This window comes from Podarcis tiliguerta (assembly GCF_965153285.1).
Source record: "Podarcis tiliguerta genome assembly, chromosome: 10".
In the NCBI taxonomy this organism is placed as follows: Eukaryota; Metazoa; Chordata; class Lepidosauria; order Squamata; family Lacertidae; genus Podarcis; species Podarcis tiliguerta.
This window is the reverse complement of record NC_139543.1, coordinates 71,770,210-71,789,262: the sequence shown is the minus strand read 5'-3', so window position 1 is coordinate 71,789,262 and position 19,053 is coordinate 71,770,210. Positions and strand designations below refer to the sequence as shown.

The 19,053-nt window shown below is 50.0% G+C and overlaps 1 protein-coding gene across 8 annotated transcripts in view; it reads right to left on the bottom strand.

Annotated features, from left to right (window-relative positions):
* Window positions 1-19,053, bottom strand: part of SHANK3 (SH3 and multiple ankyrin repeat domains 3) — a 434,403-nt gene that overhangs the window by 331,058 nt on the left and 84,292 nt on the right. The gene's annotated exons all lie outside the window — the stretch shown is intronic.

Below are 19,053 nucleotides of genomic sequence, written 5' to 3'. Positions count from 1 at the left end.
GCCCACTGTGCAAACACTGTCCAGCAAAGCCTTGCCCAAGCCACAGCCAACATGGCGACCGGGATTGCCAGAGAACAAGTCCCCACCACATGGAAAGTGCCACAAAGCCTGGACTTTGTCCCGCAGCCGGATCAAATACTTGCAATGGTGGTCAGCCAGGTGCCTCTGGGAGGCCCCCAAGCAGATCGTGAAGGCAATAGCCCCCCCCCAACCTGCTCTTTGACCCCTTTGGTAGGCTGCCATTGCACATGGAGGCTCCATGCAGCCATTGACAGACCAACTCCTCCTCCTGCTGCTCCTCTCCACGGACTTCTCCCTTGAAGCCATCCCACTCTGTTGCCTTCACCACATCTCATAGCAGCAAATCCCATAAGTTTGTTTCATGAATCAGAGCTTCCTTTGGCCTGGCCAGAATCTCCTACCAGGTGGGGGGGGGGCTCCAAGTTCCGGTTTTCTAAAACAGAGGGAGGAAAAAAACTTTCCTCTATAGCAGCACTTCTCAACCTGTGGGTCCCCAGATGTTGTTGGACTACAACTCCCATCATCCCTGAGCTCTGGCCTTGCAACTAGGGGTGATAGGAGTTGTAATTCAACAACATCTGGGGACCCACAGGTTGAGAAAGGCTGCTCTATAGACTTTCTGCACACCACACTTCACTTTGCAAACCACAATCATCACCCCGTGCCTTTCAATCACCCTTAGTTCCTAAACTATAAAGCCGCAAACGTTTTTCTCCTTCCCTTCTCTGGTCATTTGGGCTGCCCTTCCAGCACAGGTGAGGAGGCCGACCCTCTGCTGCATAGCCTCTTCTTGTGGGATGTGATCCACCAAGAGCAGTCAAGTACAACATTCCTTGTAATGCTAGAAAAGACATGTGAGGAAATGTTTAGTCCAGCCAGTCAAAAGCTTCCTGTTTCCTCCTGGCTGGAGCATCCTTCCTTTTGCATGTGACAGAAGGTGGGCGTGACCTTACCTGTCCAGGTAACAAAAGGACGAGTCATGCAGCACACCTCCCTCTTTTTTGACTTCCTTCTTCATTTGACCAGCTTTTTAGCTAGGGCTGCTCTGCTAGCTCTCAGCTAACAGAAGCACTGGGATTATTCCCCCATATGGGGTAGACCCGCATGTACATCTTTGTAACTAAGTCTGCCTTCCGGAATCCAACTGTGAACTGATGTGAGTAAACTTCTTTTATTGACTTTGAATAAGATTGTGGCGTCTTTATTCTTTTTAAGAGGGATTAAAGGAAACTTACCAGAAGCATACAATTCGATCTGACAGACTGAATTGTACAAGGCTCACAAGAGCCTGCAACCAGCTATCTGCTGTGCATGTAAGAAAAGGGAATCTAAACTCTGCTCAGTAAAAGAACTTGCAAGTGCAAGTTGGGAAGGATATGAATGAACAATATATTCTGTCCTGCCACCCTGAACATTCCCACGCTTCTCACACTTGCATCTGTCCCCCCTCCCCCCCTCTCTCTTTCCCGACTCACTGTCCGTCTGCCACCCCCAAACTGCACTCTTTGGAGAATACTCCACGCTTTACTTTGCACAGTTTGGACTCTCATGGGCTACATTCCCTTTTCATCTTCTCCACATCACACAGCCGTCAAAGGGGAATACTGAGCCCAGGGACTGCAGCAGGATGCCTGCTTCTGTAACGAATTAATGAAGTACACATCACGTGGTCTGTGCCAGCAGTGTGTTCATGGCCACCAGTGATGCCATCGCAGCGTAACATCCTCTTGCAGGGCACTCCTAGGCTCAGTTCAGATGCTGAGATCTAGAAACTTGCTTTGACAAACAAGGACACACCCTAGAGAGCCGACAGCGTGCAGCAGGTGCCCGAATGCAACCTGCTACGTTGCCGCGCAGGTCTCCTCCAGAGTAAGGACAAAGGGCACAGCTCCAAACACCAAAGACTCTTGATTGTGCACATTCTCCACTTGGCTCCTGGAAATGGCAAAGGACAGGCCTCTCCCCCTCTCAGACAATAAGTTCTTTGCTGCCTTTTGCTGGGTCTCTGGCCTCCTACAGGAATGTCAGGGAATCAGTGCTCTTGGCCTTCCTGCGCACTATTTGGGTTCAAAAGAGGGTCCCTGGATAAGGTCAGAGGAAAACTACTTGCACGCAGTAGTGTGTGGAAATGGTGCAGAAAACACTGAGAAGAAAGGGGGAGCTCTCACAGAGAGGAGGTGCCAATCAATGGCTGTGCAAGGAAGTTGGGGTGCACCTCTCTGTTCCCTGCCCTTTTGGGTCCCCCTACAAATATGTCCAGGACATGGGTGGCGCTGTGGTTTAAATCACAGAGCCTAGGACTTGCCGATCAGAAAGTCAGTGGTTTGATTCCCTGCGACGGGGTGAGCTCCCATTGCTCTGTCCCTGCTCCTGCCAACCTAGCAGTTCGAAAGCACATCAAAGTGCAAGTAGATAAATAGGTACTGCTCCGGCGGGAAGGTAAACGGCATTTCCGTGCGCTGTTCTGGTTCACCAGAAGCGGCTTAGTCATGGTGGCCACATGACCCGGAAGTTGTACACCGGCTCCCTCAGCCAATAAAGCGAGATGAGCACCACAACCCCAGAGTCGGCCATGACTGGATCTAATGGTCAGGGGTCCTTTTACCTTTTTACAAATATGTCCTGCTTGATGGGTGACCCTGGTGGTGGGGGCAGTGACAGGAGCAGAATGCTGAGCTCCCCTCCAAACATGACTGACTATACATGGGCAACTCTAAGCCTTGCTCTGGTGCCCCACTCCCTGCCTGTAGGCATGGCCAGTAGGGATAAGGGGGGAGCAGAATTCAGTTTCTCGTTTATAGGCAAACCTGCCCAATTTGCACTTTCCTAGACCATGAGGCACCCTTCAAACCCACAGTTCTCCAGATTTTGCAGAGCAGTTCTCCAGCCAAGTAACGCATGTGGGAAAACGCATGTCTTTAGTGCGCACAGCATCCAACAATGCATTATGCATTATGGGAAATTGCTTTGCAAACATGTGTGCATTAGGGGGAAACTGGAAACAAAAATAGCTATATTAGGAGAAATTTGCAGTGAAATGCTGGCGAATTTCCATGAGAAGCGTGTTAAACAAACAGATAAAAATATGACATGGAAATGTGGAAAACTGGACTTAATGTTTACTGCAATGAGCTTAACCATCCAGTTCCAATGGGTGGCCAGTGGCACAGATGACAGAGCAGGTGTCACTCAATCAACAGGCAGCCCAAATAATAAGGTACCTAAACTTTGATGGGTCCCATCTGGGCGGCTTCCTGTTTAGCACAGAAGATGCTGAGCTGAGAGGGTGCCATTCTTTGGGGAGGCCCTTCGGAAATGGAAAGAGGCCAGCAGCTTCTGTCCACGTTTAAAGATACCGTATTTTTCACTCTATAGGACGCACTTTTCCCCCTCCAAAAATTAAGGGGAAATGTGTGTGCATCCTATGGAGCGAATGCAGGCTCCTTGGCTTCAGCGATAGCAACGTGAAGCCTCCGTAGCGCAGAGGGTGTGCACCGACCCCTCTCACTCTCCAGGCTTCAGGGATAGCCGCCTGAAGCCTTTGGAGCACAGCGGGACCTCGTGCTGCACTCCGAAGGCTTTGGGTTCCTTTTGCTGAAGCCAGGAGAACAAGACTCTCCTGGCTTCAGCAGAGAGGGAGAGCTGCGCAGCTCCCCTTCAGCCAAGCGGGAGGAGAAATGGAAGGGGCTCAGTTTCTCCTGCCGCTTCGCTGAAGGGGTGCTGAGCAGAGAGGGGGAGAATTTTTTCCCCCTTGTTCTCCCCCTCTAAAACAAGGTGCGTCCTATGGTCGGGTGCATCCTATAGAGCAAAAAATACGGTACCTTTTCATTAGGGGTTCTAAAATGAGGGCTGTGCTCTTTGGAAGGAGACAATTCTATCATCCTGTCTCAGCTTCTGCGCTCTGGCTCTGCTCCAGCCTTCAGCTGAGTAGCTGCTCCACATAACACGACAGGCGAGCAGCTCAAATCCATCTTCCTGAACATTCCTTACGCAACATGCTGTGCTCTGGGTTCTTCTCAGCCTTTCAGCCTCTTTCCAGCCTCCACTTTGACTCCCCTACGAAGCTGCCTTATGTCAAGTGAGACCCTTGGTCCACCCAGCTCAGGACTGTCTGCACTGGCCAGCAGCAGCAGCAGCAGCTCTCAGGCAGGAGGAAGGTCTTTCCAGATCTACTTGGGGCCTTCTGCATGCCAAACAGGTGTTCTGCCACTGAGCTACGGCGCTTTGTCGCCATCGTGCTCTTGCTAGGTGGCTTGAGCCAAGCTGCTATAATCTTATCCCACCCCTTCCAATCCGCAACGGTGGGATAATTATAACCTTACAGGTTTGTTAGGAAGATTGCAGAAAGGGAAGTTATGTGATACCTCTGGAACACTCAAAACATGCTTTATAAATGCCTGGCATTCTCCTTACTGCCAGCCAGCAGCTATTGCTGATCTTATCTTGTTGCACGTTTGGGGGTTGGCCTGGGGAAACCTCAACTAGATTCCAGGACTGCAGTTCTACACTTGTGCCTATGAGTCATGGGCATCTTCTACTGTAGTCCATGGCCTCTTGGAGGATGCCAGCTTGACAGGGGCTGCCCTGTTGAGAAGCCACTGGATCACTTTCTACAGGATGAAGCCCCATTGGCTCACTCCCTTTCTGAGCCAAACCGGGTTCCGTTTTCTTGTGGAGTGCTCGCCTGAGCACCCATGTTATCTACACCAGCCCAGGGATTTAAGATCAGTAGAGGAAACCCTACTAGTGGTTCTGCTACTTTCAGCGGTTTAGGGATCACAGCTGCTGAAGGGGACTGCTTGGTGGTGGCCCCCAGAATGTAGAACCTTCTCCCACTTTCTCTCTCTCTCTCTTTATAGCTCCTGTCCTTTGAAAACCAAAGAAGTTCTTTTGTGTATCCTCCGTGTTCTGTGAATTATGATCCAGGGGTTATGGAGGTGGTGTCCCCCCCCCCCACTGTGCTAATTGTATTTTTATATGCTGCAACCTGCCCTAGGACCCACCCTGGGCAAGCAAGAAATACAATTAATTAATTTATCCATTCATTAATTATAATTAATAATACCACCCAGCCACTCCTGTGAAAAATGCCCTCTGGCCATTCCAGTCTCGGCTTCTCTTTCTCTCTGCCTACCAGATAAACACTCAGTTTGTTTCTATCCTCCAAGTGAGCACCCTCTTTCTGGCAGCTAATATATTCTCATCTTCCCTTCCTCGTTATTTTTTCATTGTGATTAATATTCCCTCTGAAGCATGATTTCTGGGATCGCTGCATAGCCAAGCATCTGACAGGCGGAGCCTGGAGATTATGTGATGTTGTTTTGCGGGTACATGGTTATTTTTTGAGGGGGGGGGGTTGACTTTCACTGCTGGGGGGGGGTGCAGTTCACTGAATAACAGAGCAACCAAGAGGGTCTGCTGGGAGCCAGGAGGAAACTCCTAGTTCATATGCCCATGAAACCTCCAGGCAGCCAAACCAGGAAACTCAGGAATTGCCCCAAATGATCAGGGAGGCGGGGGCACGAAAGGGAAGCATGTGTGCGCATTGGCATTGGGGGTGGTCATCTCTACATGTGCACCATCTTCCTGATTTAAATCCCGCTGCGATTTCCTCCAACAGGTGTGTGCATGGGGAATGCACAGGTAACATTCCAGCAAGCCACTAGAGGAAACATCTGTTGGGCTCCAGGTGTTGCTGCACTCTCATCAGCCCCAGCTAGCAAGGTCAGGGCTCTCTGGGGCTGATGGGAGTTGTAGTACATCTGGAGCGCACCCGGTTGGTGACGGCTGGGATAGGCAACACTGCCCTTTATTTCATTTTTATTTGAGCAGCCTATGCATTTTGTACAGTGGTGCCTCGCAAGACGAAAAGAATCCGTTCTGTGAGTCTCTTCGTCTAGCGGTTTTTTCGTCTTGCGAAGCAAGCCCATTAGCGGATTAGCGGTTTAGCGGCTATTAGCGGCTATTAAAGGCTTAAGGGATTAGTGGATTAGCTGCTAAAAGGCTATTAGCAGCTTAGTGCCTTAGAAAAAGGGGGTGAGGAGCGGAAAAAACCCCCCAGGAATCGCAAGACATTTTCGTCTTGCGAAGCAAGCCCATAGCAAATTCGTCCTGCGAAGCACCTCCAAAACGGAAAACCCTTTCGTCTAGCGGGTTTTCCGTCTTGCGAGGCATTCGTCTTGCGGGGCACCACTGTATTTTAAAAAAACAACCTGATGTAAAATATAATAATGCACAGGAAGAACCTTGACCCCCTGCAAAATGTCATGCATTATTATTATTATTATTATTATTATTATTATTATTATTATTATTATTATTGCTACTACCCCCTTCCCTCATTGTCCTCTTCCTCCTCCTGGTTCTCTCCCATCAGGTCTCCAGGGGCTCCCTTCACTGGCCTGGACCACTGGGGAAACGCTGCTTAGAAGACCACAGGATGCTTCTTTATGAAGTTCTGCAATACTCATCAGGTGCCTTTCCATAGAAAGTAAAACTTGCAAATTAGAAACTGTGGCAGGGAGGTCCACAGGGCAACTTCCCTCCAGGCTAATTGCAGCCCTTGGCTCTGGAGGTCCTCTGGCTCAACCCCACAAGAGCCTCTCTCCTGTCCCAGAGGCTCCAGGTAGAAAAGGCTTCTTGTTCTATATTTCCCCTCCTCTGCCCAACACGCCTCTCAGTGTATTGTCGCTCATCTCCTGTCCTTTAGTCCGCTTTAGGACGTTACTCGTACCCTCCCCCTGCCCCCAAATGGCCAGTTCCCTTCATCCTTGTAGCTCATTCTGCACCCTCTTAGTCTTCTGCATCAGCTTCCCTGTCGGACCCCTTTCCCCTCTGCCCCCACTTTGTCATCATTACTTCCAGAGCTGCTGCTGATACTTAGCATCAGTCCAACCGAAAGGACCTCATATGACCAGGAATGATGGGAATCCAGAGGCTACCCCTGATTCAGTAGAATGAGTCTGGTTTCACCCAAGACAGAAGGACTCCCCTTTCTCAGGACTCTGCTTCCCCCACCTTGCTTCAATTCACTCTGCGCCTACACGGCCAGAAGGGGGGTCCACAGCTGCAACTGCTCCAACAGGCCCCTTCAGGGAAGGTGTGGGGGGCGAGGGAAGAGCTCTTCAGCTTTAGAAGGCCAAGGGAAAGAAGGGAAGCCATGTTTCTGCGCTCACAAACTCTGAGCAGATAACGGCCTCGCCAATGACAGCAGCAGCACGCAGAACAGCAGCGCTGTCAAAATAAATCCATCCCATTGCCTACTGTTACAGTACAAAATGGGTCAATGGAGTGAAACCCGAATGCATCGGCCGGGAGGTGTGGAGGGGCTGAGCCCCTTGCCGGCGCTAGTGCAGCAGTGCTGGAGCTGCTGAGCCGCAGAAGGAGAAGAACCACTGGGCCTGGCAGTGTATGCGGATGATACCCAGCTCTACCTCTCTTTCAAATCGGAACCAGTGAAGGCGGTGAAGGTCCTGTGTGAGTGTCTGGAGGCGGTTGGAGGATGGATGGTGGCTAACAGATTGAGGTTGAATCCTGACAAGACAGAAGTACTGTTTTGGGGGTACAGGAGACGGGCAGGTGTGGAGGACTCCCTGGTCCTGAATGGGGTAACTGTACCCCTGAAGGGACAGATGCGCAGCCTGGGAGTCATTCTGGACTCACAGCTGTCCATGGAGGCACAGGTCAATTCTGTGTCCAGGGCAGCTGTTTATCAGCTCCATCTGGTACACAGGCTGAAACCCTACCTGCCCGCAGACTGTCTTGCTAGAGTAGTGCATGCTCTAGTTATTTCTCGTTTGGATTTCTGCAATGTGCTCTATGTGGGGCTACCTTTGAAGGTGACCCGGAAACTACAACTAATCCAGAATGCGGCAGCTAGACTGGTGACTGGGAGCGGCTGCCAAGACCATATAACACCGGTCTTGAAAGACCTACACTGGCTCCCAGTATGTTTCCAAGCACAATTCAAAGTGTTGGTGTTGACCTTTAAAGCCCTAAACGGCCTCCGCCCAGTAGACCTGAAGGAGTGTCTCCACTTCCATCATTCTTCCCAGACACTGAGGTCCAGCTCCGAGGGCCTTCTGGCGGTTCCCTCACTGCGAGAAGCCAAATTACAGGGAACCAGGCAGAGGGCCTTCTCGGTAGTGGCACCCTCCCTGTGGAACGCCCTCCCAGCAGATGTCAAAGAGAAAAATAACTACCAAACTTTAAGAAGACATCTGAAGGCAGCCCTGTTTAGGGAAGCTTTTAATGTTTAATAGGTTATTGTATTTTAGTGTTTTATTGGAAGCCACCAAGAGTGGCTGGGGAAACCTAGCCAGATGGGTGGGGTATAAATAAATTATTATTATTATTATTATTATTGTTGTTGTTGTTGTTGTTGTTGTTGTTATTATTATTATTATTATTATTGCAGTGGGTGCAAGGCCTCTGCGGCTCAACGCTCTTCCAGAGGCCTCCCAGCTTCTCCTGAATTAGCAGCCCTTTGCATCAGAGGCACTGAACTTGCACACAGAGCATAAGGACCTCAGAAGAGCCCACAGGATCAGGCCAATGGCCCATGCAGTCCAGCATCCTGGTCTCACGCTGGACAACCAGATGCCAGGAAGCATCCAGTCCAAGGGGGTTGTCCTGGCACAGGCCTAAGCCTGACAAGTCCTCGTGGCTGCCTTAGGATGACCACCCTGCTTTCACAAGAACCCCAGTTGCTTCTCTGTAGACCCAATGAACCCAAACTCTCCCCCCTTATTTAGTGCATCCCAGTAGCGCTAGAGAGCTGGAAGGGACCACGGTCACTTCCCAAGTCCAGATGCCTGGACAGGGATGCTATGAGACAGAGGCAGCCTCAGCTGGTGAAGGTCGGAAGAGTCTGCCTCAAGAATCTCACCGACCTCAAAGGCCAGTCCAAGGGAGGAAGCGTCACAGGAAGAGGCTACCTGACACTGAACTGGCCATGCTCTTCAGGACCCACAGCTCTGACACCTTTCCAGGTCTCCTGTCATCTTCCAGCAGAGGGAATACCTGAGCCCACACAGTGACCACAGAGGTCATGCTGCCATGTGAGGGCTATAGCAAGGGGAGAGGGCCACAAATGATACTCTAAGCTTCTTGGAGGAAGGGCAAGAGATACACGCAATACAAACATAAATAAATGCATGTATATATGCATAGGTGCTACCTGGGGCTGTCAGGAGTGGTAGTCCAAAATACCTAGGGGGCATTGAGGTAGGGAAGTGGTGTGCGTGTGCGCGCGCGCACATGCGCGCACAAGCACACATATGCCCATAAAATTCCTTGTAAAGGTAAAGGGCCCCCTGAGCATTAGGTCCAGTCGTGGCCGACTCTGGGGTTGTGGTGCTCATTTCGCTTTATTGGCTGAAGGAGCCGGTGTAGAGCTTCTGGGTCATGTGGCCAGCATGACTAAGCCACTTCTGGCAAACCAGAGCAGCACACAGAAACGCTGTTTACCTTCCCGCCAGAGTGGTACCTATTTATTTACTTGCACTTTGACGTGCTTTCAAACTGCTAGGTTGGCAGGAGCTGGGACCGAGCAACAGGAGCTCACCCCGTTGCGGGGATTCAAACTGCTGACCTTCCAATTGGCAAGCCCTAGGCTCTGTGGTTTAACCCACAATGCCACCCACGTCCCTTGTAGCTGTTAGCAAAGGAATGAGATTTGGGTGCTTGGCAGGCCGGCTTTGCTCTGTAGGTGCTTGGTTGTCAAAGCAACGGCTGCCTTCAGAGGGAGCTTTCCAAGGTCCTGAAAGGTCTGCCTGCCCTTATCGCCTGGATCCTTCTCTTCCCCCAGCAGGTGGTCTCACTGCCTCTCAAGACTGCCCAAGAGATTGGGCTATTTTCCCACAGCTGCGCAAGTGGCTCAAGGCAGAGTCTGGACTTTGAAGAGGCTCAACTCAGTCTTCAGGCAAATACACAAACATTTGGGAATTTCTTCCTTTTCTCTCTCTTTAACAGCAAAATGCTTCTGGACTTGCACCCTTCCCATTTCTTTCCATGCCAAGAAAGAGCAGAGATTACTCTCATTCCCCCCCCCCAAAAAAAATGCAAACTGTTCTTCCTGTGTCAAACTGATGGCTCACCCAGACACCAGTATCTTGCATCGGACAGGTCCAAGGGTGAAGGGAAACCACAGCAGACACCAAGCGTAATCGCAGCAACCCAGGTCATGCATTTGCCACCTTCAGCAGCTCTAGGCTCAGATGCAACTCAAAGAAAGAGACAAGATGTTTTGAGCTTATTTTGCAGCAATGATCCTATGGGCTCTACTTCAGAATTAGAAAGACTCTTCTCCACTGCTGATTCTGTTGGCAAAGAGTTCCACAAGTTACCAATTTGCTGTGTGCTGGGGAACTATGCTGCCTTCAAGTCTGCAGTATACTGCTGCCAGGCACATGACCTTCACTGAATGATGGGAGTGTCGCCTACCCCCAGAGAACTACTGCTGCTGGTCAGTGTTAAATACACACACACACACACACAGAGAGAGAGAGAGAGAGAGAGAGAGAGAGAGAGAGAGAGATAGATGTGGGAGCGTCCTACGTCACATGGCAAGTATTCCCAGAAATGCACATTTCCTTTTGCCAGAGATTCAGAAGCATGGAAAGAAATTGCTGCCCTCTTCCTTGCTTCCTTGCAATGGGCAAAACAGGTCTTAACTGCTAAAACCCGGAATGGTGTGTGTGTGTGTGTGTGTGTGTGTGTGTGTTTCAGTTAAACGACTGCCCCCAAATCCCAAGTTCCCACCACAGCCTCTAAAAAGTAGTCTAAAACTGTAGCAATAAGCAGATACCATGTATCGTACTGTTTCCTCTGACTATCCAATACAGAATCAAATAATTGCCAAAATTCAACGGTTTGACCCATTTCCTTGGTTCCAATGGCTAATGACTCCTCCATAATCCCTGAGGCATACAGTCCCGTACACAGCACCCCTCCCTTGAGGGAAACAATGGACATCCTCTTATGGGTTTGCTAAGGCCAGGTGTTCCCAAAGGCCATCTTCCTCGAGAAGGCTGGAGGGCAAGGACAGGTGTAAATAGTTTTATTGTTCTCTTGGTGGTGGGTACTCAATCCGAATGAGGGACTCATATTACTGCACAAGATCCCCTCCTCCTTGGTGACACGTTGGTGATGTGTCGGTGGTGTATCTGGAAATGTATTATTGAAGGGGGGGGGTTAAAAGTCCATGCAACCCCATGCTCAGGATTGTGTTTGTGAACCTCATTGCAACAATAAAGATCAGTTCTACTAACTGCTGTCCTGCCAACCTAGTAGTTTGAAAGCATGTAAAAGTGCAAGTAGATAAATAGGTACCGCTCTGGCAGGAAGGTAAATGGCATTTCCGTGCGCTGCTCTGGTTCGCCAGAAGCGGCTTAGTCATGCTGGCCACATGACCTGGAAGCTGTACACCGGCTCCCTCGGCCAGTAAAGTGAGATGAGTGCCACAACCCCAGAGTCGGCCACAACTGGACCTAACGGTCAGGAGTCCCTTTACCTTTACTACTGACCGCTGATTTGCTTCTTTACTTGGCTGGAGATTCCTTCTTTTGCTGACCAGGAGAGACCCGCGGGGAGTAGCACCCCAATGAGCTGGGCCGCGCAGTAAACCTGCACCCAGATTTTTTTTCATAACATTGCATAAACCCTTCGTCTGCACAGCCTTCTCCCCGCCTGCTTCTGAGGCTCCTCTCAGCACCTTTCTCCTGCGATTATATCCTCTTGGAAGGACACTGACCAGAATTGCACACAAAGTATTCAGTCCATGGGCGCATCACTGATGAATAATGAAGGAGCTGCATTTCCATAGCATCCCATTTACTTCCCCTAACAGCCTGTTGGCATTCTGGATTGCTGCAGCATGTGAACCGAGAGCAATTAGTAATTACTCGGAGTTCTCTTCTCTCTCTGCCCCTCCCTGGCAAATGGTAATAGCTGATTCGAAACCCCGCCATGCACATAAGGGGTTGGGGCAACTCCTCGCGTGCTTCTCTTTGCATGTATCAATACTGAATTTTGAGTCTGCTGTTTGGCGCTGGCAACCCTCTCAGGGCTGCGCAAGCTCATTCTTACAATTCAGAAGCTGCCTTAGAGGCTCCGCCGTCTGAAGCAATCCACCGTCAGAGCTGCAAATTGGGTAATTTTGGCTCTGCACACGCGGTTGCTCAAAGAGAATTCTGTGCCTCCAAGGTGTGCACATTTGTCCAGGTGGCAACTCACACTTTCCCCATATTTAATTTGGGTTTTCCCAATGGGGGAACTATGCAGTAAGTGAAGGGGCTAACGTGAAACATTTACATTTATATCCCAGCTTTCCTCCAAGAAACTCAAGGTGTTGAACGTGGTTCTCCCTCTTTTTATGCTCACAACAACCCTGTGAGGTAGGTTGGGCTGAGAGTGAGTGACTGGCCCAAGGTGAGCTTCTTGCTGAGGGGGGGGGGGATTTTAACCCTGCTCTATCCCAGGTCATAGGACCCTCATACCTACAGGCCTAGGACCCTTGTACCTACGGGACCACCTCTCCTGGTATGCCCCACGGAGGACCTTAAGGTCTGCAAATAATAACACCCTGAAGATCCTAGGCCCCAGGGAGATTAGACTGGCCTCGACCAGAGCCAGGGCCTTTCCACCAGCCTGGTGGAATGCTCTCTCACAAGAGACAAGGGCCTTGCAGGATTTGACATCTTTCCACAGGGCCTGCAAGACAGAGCTATTCTGCCTGGCTTTCAATCTGAACTTAGCCTGATCTTTTATTCCCCTTCCTTCCCCCCCTCTTCCCCTTTTTATGAAGATTACCCACTCTGGGATCCCACAGCTAATTCTCCCCTGGCCTCCACGCTGGCCCAAGTAGGACTAATTTAGCCAGCTAGCCCTGGTGATCAGCTAATGTTTATTGGATGGATTTCCACCCTAAATGGATTTTTTATTTTATTGCTATTCACGTTTTATACCGTATTTTATGCTGTTTTTTGTAGCATAAATTAAGTGTTTTAAGTTTGTTATTAGCCACTCTGAGCCCAGTTTTTTGAACCGGGAAGGGCGGGGTATAAATAAAAAATTATTATTATTATTATTATTATTATTATTATTATTGAAGCTGCAAGGAGCAGCATGATGGCTCTGCCGCCCTGGTGTGTGTGTATGCGTGCACACACACACAGACAGACACATAGTCTGTACTTGCACACACAGTTGCTCAGAGAAAGCACACCTCTTCATGTTCCACTCAGCCAGCTGCTTTCCTTTTTTCATTCAGATGGGGGGAGGGAGGGAACACTCTCCTTTCATTGCCTTGAAACACACACACACACACACACACACACACACACACACAGCTTGATACCTCCCCTAGACAGAGATTGGCACTTCAGCGCCAGGTCCGCTACCTTCCCATGCAAGTCCTTTGATCCATACGCCCACCTTGCAATCCAGGAGGGCCTCCCCAAGGAGCACACATCCAGAGACAGCCACAAATGCATAACCTGGAATCGCACTCAGCACCATTCCCTTTCCATGCCCTGGGTTAGAGCTCAGGGGTGAAGCACGTCCACTGCAGGCAACAACCACCAGGCTCAGCTCCTGACACCTGTGGGCCAAGAGCTCTCCAGCAACGAAACAGAGGATGCTAGACCAGATTAGAGGAGGCTGTAGATGTTTTCCCACCCAACTGAAACGAAAGTGTCACTGGGGGCGGGCACAAAATGAGCATCGCGCCCCCAGGCCTCTCAGGGCCTTGGACCACTGACAGACCCACAGGCAACAGGTGTCCTGGGCAAGATGTGGTCCTGGCCTGCCCCACTGAACAGAGTTTGAGGACGAGTGTCATGAAAACCTCCTTTGCCGGAGGAAAAACTGTAGCCGCCCCCAATCCTGGCTCTTCCATTGCTGCAAATCTTTGTAGGAAGGGGGCATCAAACTCCTTGCTGCTGCTGCCACCACCTGTTTCTTCCTTGACGTTCTCCCCCAACTCTGTCCAGCAGGGGACCCCCTTTCCATCAGCACAGAGGACAGCTGTCTTGGGACAGATGGTTGCTAATCTACTACACCATGTCGCCAATTTGCTTCCTGATTTACAGAGTTTTGTGCCAGGCCTCGGTGGCCAAACCGGAACTCAGTGCTGGTCCGCGAGGGCTACACCTCGGCTGCGGCGGCAAGCAGAAGCTCTCCTCTCAGAAGCTCTCACGCAGTGACCAGGAGATGGCTGTGTAGACTAAAAATAGGGAAAGATTTGGTGCCAAGGAAAGCTGGATTCTGTGACCCGCATGAATTATGCAAATGGAGCAGATTTCCGCGTTGTCCTTTGTGCATAATTCATTTTGCAAGCTTCCCCCTGTTGCTGAAAGTGTCCTGGTTTGGTCGTTGTTGGGAAGGCAAAGGATGGGCACGGGGTACGGAGACCACTCCCAGGTGACCTGATTCATCCTGATTTGTCCACGGAGCGGTTAGATGGCATCATGTCAAATAAAGCACAACTTTTTCCAATAAATTTTCCCCTCTCTTTCCTTATCACAAAGCATCTGTATACCTGAAGGAGCATCTCCACCCCCATCGTTCTGCCCAGACGCTGAGGTCCAGCGCCGAGGGCCTTCTGACGGTTCCCTCATTGCGAGAAGAAAAGCTACAGCGAACCAGGCAGAGGGCCTTCTCGGTAGTGGCGCCCGCCCTGTGGAACACCCTCCCATCAGATGTCAAAGCGATAAACAACTATCTGACATTCAGAAGACATCTTAAGGCAGCCCTGTTCAGGGAAGTTTTTAATGTGTGACATTTTAGTGTATTTTTGGTCTCTGTGGAAGCCGCCCAGAGTGGCTGGGGAAACCCAGCCAGCTGGGCGGGGTACAAATAATAAATTATTTATTATTAATTATTATTATTATTATTATTATTATTATTATTATTAATTATTATTGTTATCATTATCTGCTTTTTGCGGGGAAGCGGTTCTGCTGGGCAAGAGCACCAAACTGGCATTAATGGCGCCAACTGATTTGCCTATACAGTGGTACCTCAGGTTACATACACTTCAGGTTACAGACTCCGCTAACCCAGAAATAGTACTTCAGGTTAAGAACTTTGCTTCAGGATGTGAACAGAAATCGTGCGGCAGCAGCAGGAGGCCCCATTAGCTAAAGTGGTATCTCAGGTTAAGAACAGTTTCAGGTTAAGAACGGACCTCCGGAACGAATTAAGTTCTTACCCCCGAGGTACCACTATAGTAGATACATTTTATGAAATGCAAATAAGGCAGGAAACCAGAGGCCCCGCCCAGCCTCTGTGTACTATTGTACTACTAACCTTACTGTATGCTTGTGAAACATGAACCACTTATAAACACCATCTCCAACTTCCATCAACAGTGTCTCCGAAAAATTTTACACATCACTTGGGAAGACAGGCAAACTAATATCAGTGTACTGGATGAAGCAAAGATCACCAGTGTGGAAGCAATGATTCTTCAGCATCAGCTTCGTTGGACTGGTCATGTTGTGTGGATGCCTGATGATCGTCTTCCAAAGCAACTACAGTGGTACCTCGGGTTACAGAACGGACCTTCGGAACAAATTAAGTACATAACCAGAGGTACCACTGTATGTGAGTGAATCCCACCAGCAAAACTGCGACAGACTGGGAACACCCAGGTGACTCTGCCCCCCTGCCTGGAAGCCTTTCTCAGCACCCACCCCTCTGGCTTCCGGGGTTCCTTTCAGCAGGAATCACCCACACACGTTTCCAAGCATTCCTTTGCTGCCAGAAAGAGAAGAAACCAGCTTTGTTCTGTTGTGCTCCCCCCCCCCCCAAAAAAAAAACCAAAACCACAAGTTGCTGGCTTAATCCTGCATTCCACATTCCGGCAGATTCACGGTGCGCACACATACAAACAGACGCACATCAGTCTAGTGCATTTGGGGATCAGAGAGGGGTTTGCAAATTCCTTTGGGCTTTGGACAGGCTACAGATCAAAGTATTTTGGATCGCAGGGCAGGGGAGTCCATGAGTGGAGAGCAGCGATAACTCCTTGCGCCCAGAACACAACACTTTGTAGATGGTTCACCCAGCACGTTATTTTTCCAGCGGACTATTTCCGCACTCCTCTTTCGAAGCAGCACGGAGGAAAGCAGAGATAAAATGGCAGCCTTCTTACTGCTGGGGGCTCAGTTGTTACTACAAGCCGCATAAATGGCAAAGCAGCTCTCAGGAGTCTTGTGAGGGGAGGACCATATCCTGACCTCTGGCCAATATGAAAGTAAACCCACCCACCCCAAATTCCCCACATGCATTCTGAGAATGCAAACAGTTAACTCTTCAAAAATTGTCATCCAGAGAGTATTGTAAGCCACAAGGCTCTTGGATAAGAAGGACCTAAAGGCATCATAGAACCATAAAAATGTAGGGTTGGAAGAGACCCCCAGGGTCATCTAGTCCAACCCTCTGCAGTGCAGGAGTCACTAAAGCATCCCTGACAGATGGCCATCCAACCTGTGCTTAAAAACCTCTAATTAAGCAGAGTCCACCACCTTTCAGTGGAGTCCCTTCCACAGCTCTTGCCCTCAGAAAGTTCTTCCTGATGTTTGGTTGGAATCTCCTTCTCACTTGAAGCCATCGGTTTGGTTCCTCCCCTCCAGAGCAGAAGACAAGCTTGCTCCCTCTTCCATGTGACAGCCCTTAAGATATTTGAATATGGCTGTCATATCTCCTCTCTGTCTCTGCTTGTCCAGGCTAAACATGCCCAACTCCTTCAACCATTCCTCATAAGGCATGATTTCCAGATCCCTGATCATCTAGGTTGCCGTCCTCTGCACATGTTCCAGGTTCTCAACATCCTTCTTAAATTGTGGCACCCAGAGCTGAACACAGTATTCCAATAGTGTTCTGACCAAGGCAGAATAGAGCGGGATGATGACTTCCCTTGATCAGGGCACTAGTATCAACAGGAGTCTAGTGTCCAGAGCCATCTTTAAAGCCACCCCAAGTTGATGGTCACAGGAATGAGCCCTGGATTCCTGGCAGATGTGGTGTGCGCCCTCCCCCTCGGCCCTCTGCTCCCTTGACATTTTCAAAGTCCTATTAGATCAGGTGAATGGAAATGAAGTGGGAGATCTTGTCACAGCTAAAGAGCGCAAGGCCTCTCAACTCATGGCCTGAGAGGTACATTTCCCTGGCGCAGAGGGTCATGAGTTGCTTCTCTTGCCCAGGCACAATTGCAACATCGCACAGGATCCCAAGGGGCACTTCTCAGGTGACCTCTTACAGGAGGCCCACAGCTCACATAGGGCTTACATTTTGGGGGGTTCATGCACAAAGGCAAAATCACAGACCCCCAGAACTGCACCCGCGAGGCCTATCTCTACCTTATCAGGCTCTGAGAAGGTCACATGAGGGCTCTGGAAGTGTCACAGTCCAGTTCAGGGCAATCTAAGTCCTGGCAGGGGACGTCAGAACCGAGGGCAAGATAGCGGGGTGGGAGCGGGAACAGGAGCCAGGAGTCAGGAGCCAAGAGTCTGAGGGTCAGAGAGCCGGGAGTCAAGAAGCCAGGGGTCTGAGGGTCAGAGAGCTGGGAGTCAGGAAGCCAAGGGTCCAAGGGTCAGGAGGCAAGGAGTCATGAAGTCAGGGGTCTGAGGATCAGGAAGCCAAATGCAGCAAGGCAGGAAGCATGTTGCTGTGGTAAAGAGCCGAAGGGAAATGCTGACCTTATATCCCTTCCCGGCTCTTGCCACCAGGTGTTGTGAGTTACCAAGCGGCCTCACCGCCTTGCCTCTTCAGAACAAACTTAGGAAGGCCCCAGTCCTGCAAAGTCCTATTGGTCACAGGGCCTGGCTCCTGCATACACACCTGACAGGAAGGCTGTTAGAGGCTCCCACGAGATCTCCCAGAGATGTCCAAGATTTTGCAAAGCCCCATGAGACCTCGCATGACCTGGTGAGCAGGTGGAGAGCTCAAAACCCAGGATGGGAAGAGCTTTTCAAACCCTTTGCTTTGCTCCTTGGGCTCTGGGAAGGGTCATGTGAGATCTTTGATAGGCCCTTCTATCTGTTTTCCCGCCCCGCTCTCCATTTATTTATTTCCTTTTCCCACCACCCGCACAAAACTGCAATTGCGTGAGTCCGTCACGTGCAAGTTGTGGGCTTCTTGTTCTCTGCTCCAGTCAGTCCTGCCATCCTAGGCTGACGGACGGAACAGCTTCCAGAGCCATTTTTACCGAAGTTGCTTAGTGTTGCATTAAATGCTATTTTCTTTGCCAATTCTGTGGATGAGTTATTGGAATGTTAACAGACCGTTTTAAAGGTTGGTCGTTAGCCTAGTTTAGTTAACCATTTGGTGTTATGTTGAGTAAATCAGACCAGTTTCTCCACTGCTCACCCCAAAAGAAACGGCGCCGGTCGCTTGTCGCTCAAAACAGAAACAGCTTGCCATATGACAACGTGGGAATCAGAAATGGCTTCTGTGAAACTGAGCTGAAGAGCTCTGGCCAGTCTCTGCTGCAGGGGCCAGCCCTAGGAAAGTAAGAAGATTTGGGCTCCCGGATCAAGCCAAAGGAGGCCCATCAAGTCCGGTATCCTGTTCTCACTGTGGCGACCTAAATGCCGGTAGGAAACCTACAAGGACATGGACATGGACGCAACAGCAACTCTGATTCTGGGCAGCTGGGGCCACAGACACACCGTGCATTAAAAGCACATGGCTGCCCCAAAGAATCCTGGGAATGTCACCAAGATGCAATTCCTAGCACTCATAAGCTACAGCTCCCTCGGTTCTTTAAGAAGTCATGCGCTCTAAGCGCATGCTCTGTTTGCAGCCTGGTTTTTAGAGGCACATAGTCACCCTGAAAAGAAAAAAAAAGTCATGGAAAATAAATATGAATCTTACGGCATGTTATGCGATAAAACAAAAACAAAAACATGGTGAAAATGGCCCACAGATGGTATTTAACACCCACCAGAAACAGTCTAAAAAAGAAGATGGTATACGTTGGAAGTGTAATGAAATTGAGGGATATTTTATTTACATGTAGTGGTCCCG